Source organism: Eschscholzia californica, unplaced genomic scaffold (assembly GCF_041429995.1).
Source record: "Eschscholzia californica isolate CP2 unplaced genomic scaffold, dmEscCali1.0.p SCAF_2, whole genome shotgun sequence".
Lineage (NCBI taxonomy): Eukaryota > Viridiplantae > Streptophyta > Magnoliopsida > Ranunculales > Papaveraceae > Eschscholzia > Eschscholzia californica.
The window spans coordinates 28606119-28611132 of NW_028238309.1; positions in this window are offsets into that span (position 1 = coordinate 28606119).

Consider the following 5014-nt stretch of genomic DNA (forward strand, 5'->3'; position numbering starts at 1 on the left):
GGCAACGTGGAGAATTGTTAGAAGTGACTCGAATATGAATTGATATCGAACCCGGTACAACCTACCGAAACTTGGACCCATTAGCGCAGTTGATTACTGAGATAGAGCTGGTATGCGAAGCAGTGCTCTGAGGCAAAGCTGGACTCCGAGACAGAGCTGGAATGCGAAGCTAAGCTTATGTCAGTTATTAGTATTAGCGTATCCGTGTACAATGTCGGTTGTAAAGAGAGAGTCGGTGAGGCGGTGGGATTAGGGTTTAGTGGCTATATAAACTAAACCCTAAGGAGATATCAGTAAGGCACAATCTCACGAATCTCTTGTGTAAACTTGTTTGCTTATCATAGTGGAAATCATCGCGCCGTTGTCGCCGTGGAGTAGGTCTCACCAACCGAACCACGTAAATCTCTGTGTTTTGTTCTTTACTATTCCTATTGCTTATCTTGGATTACTCGTATTGTTCACATTAACCCCGATTGGGCACAACACACTAACTGACTAAGATTTGAATAAATAAAAGAACATTAAATTCTGTCTACAGAGAACAAACAACAAGCAAACAGTTTCGATGGTACTCGGTCATTAAGAAGTTACAATAAAAGAATTCTAAACCAATAAGAGTTATAATTTCACATAAACCAAGCAAACAGTTGGTGTTTTTCTTCATCTTGAACTTGTTTTTGCTATGGCATAATACATTATGGCCAAGCATAATACATAACGGCGGATTCTAGGTATTAATACCATAATACGTTATCGTAAATTACAACTAATCGTGTACACACACACGCGCGCGCACACACACACACATATATATAGGTTTGGATTTTGGACCAAAAACATATCACAAATTTGTCTTCAGAACTTATGTTCTAAAACTATTACTAGTCCCAATTTTAGACAAAAGTTCTTCTAAATCGAATTTTGACCTATAAATTCATATGGACACAGTCAAATTTGATCCAATAATCTACAGTTCACCCCTGTAGCTGAGTTTCACTTGAAATAACTAAAAGTCGAAGGATCCCTGTTATGGTTTATGATCAAATAAAGAACTTTCAGATATGAAGAGAAGAACATCTTAAGAGTAACTCATGTGGATCAATCTTAAAGGTAGAAGCACTTTTCCCCTTTTTCATGTCAATAAACAAAACAGAAATCGGGAAACATGTACAGGGTTTAAGACATAAACACAAGTAAGAAGCATATAGATGAAAATGGAAGAGAATCACAATAATCCAAGAACTTAGTTTGCATTCAATTAGCTTATAGTTATCGAGAATTTCAGATACACTAAGCTAAGTAGCGACTTCATTTTTCAAAAACACTCAAACCAATCTCTAACTAATTGAAATACGAACAAGTCTCTCTCTCCTGAAATAATATCAATATTCTGAAGTGTTGATTTCAAAGTACAAATCTCCTGAAATAATTCAAGAACCTTGTGCGAGTTTTACCTCATGAGAGACTTGTGCGGAGATCTTGACCCAAGAGAGTGAGAAAGCTTCTGAGCAGCCCTATTTCTTGCATTTCGTTCTACTAGGTTCTACTTTAAAAAAAAATTAGTTAGAAATACATAATAAAGCTTCGAACAAAATATAATATGATGAAAAGAAATCTTTACCATAACATCATCATCATTTTCCCAGAGTTCAAGCATTTTGAACCACTAAGAAGCAACAATTTCCGGAGGGACCATTTTTCCACATTCACTTTTATCTTCAACATCCGTATAATATTTTTTCTTCGTAGCAAATTTGTGGTCTTTCCACTTAGCATTTAATTCTTTACGTAAATACTCATTTAAGTCATCCGGAATATCAATGTATTCTTTGAAAGACAACTATATTGAAGTCAAATTTATTACTTTAATGCCACTAATGGATTTCTTTATGTTTTCTTTGTCAACTTCTTTCCAATCGGGTTTTGTTATTGGGAATCTGTTACCATCCCTCGCCAATATTCTGATGTAATGCGCCAATTTTGGTTTCGTCCAACTGGCCTGTTTTTTACGTGGAATTTAAAGGATAAAAAATATGTCATTATTCAAACTCAAGCAAAAGAAGTAAGGTTCTTGATATATGTTACTGATAAAAAAGTACTCTTGAACTAAGACATGTATTTCTAATATTAAGACAAAAGGTGTATCAAAAAGAGAGAACCAACATAAAAACAACAAAAATGAGTCTTCCCCACAATAATCTAGCTATTGTGTGTGGCTGGTTTGTTTCCGAAAGAACTACAAGATGTACTTTTCTCTTAGGCTGCAGTTAAATAAGAACAATAACAAGAAGGTTTTAGGAGTTAAGCAATGTAATATTATACAAACACAAAGCTTGTTGACTTTAAGGTTTCCATATTTATTTGATGAATGAACAAGGAATAATTATGTACTATAATGGGCAATAGTTAAACTATGAGCACTATAAATGTTTATGGCCGTCAAAGTTATGGTCCATATAGAAAAAACAACCATTTTCTTATAACAATAACTTAATTTGGGAAAACGATCCGTATAAGTTGGAATTAGAAAATCCCAAATAGTTGGAAAATCTACATTATTAACATATATTTTATCTAACTCTAAAGCTATACCTAACTCCATTGCTGTCGTCATTTACCAGCTATTGATAGTGGACTACTCAAACTTAAGTCCATGGAGAAATGAGACACAACTCATGTTCATTAAGTTATATAAAACCAAGGGACAAGCACACATGGCCAACAACACCAACCTCCAATTCCCAACTCCTTTTCGATTAATCAACTGTGCAAACATTGGCTACAACAATCTAGATCTCAGAAAAAATTGGCTACAGCAAGCACACATGGGAGAATTCCTTACTTGGACTAGAAAAAACTGTGTTTGTTTTAGTAATACCGTCGAAAACTCAAAATTTTAAACCATCAACTATTTGATCTAAATCTCCTTTAAACAGTAAGAGGAAACTGATCAAACACCAAGCAATCCACTACCATTTTTACTTAGCAAAATCTGCGTTGAACTTTCATATCAAGAAATGCAAAACAAACCCTAGCAATCTCAATCAAACAGATATGTTTAAGGCTAAATATGATGAGAGCAAACAAATAATATTCATGAAATTGAAAAATACCATAATCTTCAATTCATGATAATTCACCCCCACAACCAAAGACATGTTATTTAAATCAAACTTCCATCTCAATCTTTGATAACATTCAAGTAGAAGATTAAAGTAACTCAAAACAGAAATATCCATTAAATCCTAAATTTAAGAAAAGTTCATTGTTTCTTATCAATTTTATAGAAAACTACTGGAAACCTTTGACCCAGATCATTATAATTTCCAACCAATTGAAACCCCTAATATACTCCATGATTACTCTTAATTTTTGTTCATTTTTTTCCGATTTACTAATTGAGTTCACAAATGATGGAGAAGGAGAAAAAGAAGTTGATAATGTTGAAAATATGGGGTAGATCAATGAAACTGTCGGGTAGATAAGAACTTTATTCACTGTGTCGTGGTATGGAGGCTCACTGTCTTGAAAGTGATTTCAGAGTAACCGCGGTGCCAATTACTGATTTTCGATCACTCCCCAAGGATTTACCACAACTTACTTCCTCTGTCTGCACTAATAGAGATAGTAATGGAGATCGCAGGATTCGAAACTTAAGCATACAGAAAGAGGAAGATAACCGAAATTGAGTTGTGTATTTTCTCTTTTCATATACGGCCAGTATATATAGGCTCAGAGAAAACCCTAACCGCCTAAGAAACGTGGTAGAGAAGTCGGGAGATAAACCCGAAAACTAATCAGATTAACCCCACGTAATCAGTTTGAGATAAACTCAAAGACTGATTTGCTTAATCCCACCGACTTAGTTATAATCCGAGTTTAACTACTCCACGTGGCAAAAGAGTAATTTCACTTTAAGCTCCCAAGCACCGTAGCACCCGAGCACTCGAGCACACGAACTCACGGGCTCAAGGGCCCACAAGCTTACGGCCCAAAGACCCACGAGGTCGAAGTGCCCAAATAGCCCAAAGGCCTACATGGCCCAACTAGCCAAAGTTCCCAAAGAACCAAATGGCCAACAACCCAATTGCCTCGCATGTGTGAGAACGCGTGTGGGAACCTTCTTTACTCAGCCATGTGCTTTACTATGACTTGTCAAGCAACTCATTATAAGGTATCTTTAGTTTCAATAGTTGGAAGATGTGGGATAATTTTCTGGAGAAAGAAAGAGAGTCCCACCCATGTGCTAGTTACAAGACAAGATAGTCTTGACTAGTGTTGAGTGGGTAAGGCTCGCCCTCAATTAATTTCAATATGCAAGTGGGCCTAAACATTAAGTGGGCCCAAACATGCATTAAACCCAACAATCCCCCACAAGATGGCTACCAAAGACTTCCGACTGCCAAGCTGAAGTGGGACATGTACTTAAGTGTTCAATATCTTTCGATTTGAATTGACACATAGTGGAGTGGGGCAACAACAAGAATAAAACAACCAAGTGAAATGATTCTTGAACATGGAGATTCTTAGCTGAGACCCTCACGACACATACGATCCGTTGAGTCTTGCGTTCTCCGCGATTCGTTCATATTCATTTAGTAGGCCCTTAACATAACTTAAGACTAATGAGCTTTTAAGAAGACTGTTGTATGTCCTTCATATAAGGCAGCCTTCCACCCTCGGGCTCACGCAGGTGATTTCTTTAAGTCTACCTCAACGTAGACGTAAACCCCTCACACGGTTCATGAAACCATTAAGAACTTTGGTAAGTTCATCCTCGTCATCATCAGCAACTTATCTATCGGGCACATTTCGGTATTAACCCAACGCTTAGTGTTCTGTCCGCACTTTTTAGGTGGATCCAACGTCCCATTAATTAACCGACCCTAAACTTGATCCTGACTTCTACTTTATCCCCAAGTTCTGAACAGTTGTATCCCTTAACCCCAAAAGACAAATGTACCTATTCGATTCATATATAAACAACCCAAAATCATTCCATTCTTCATCCAAT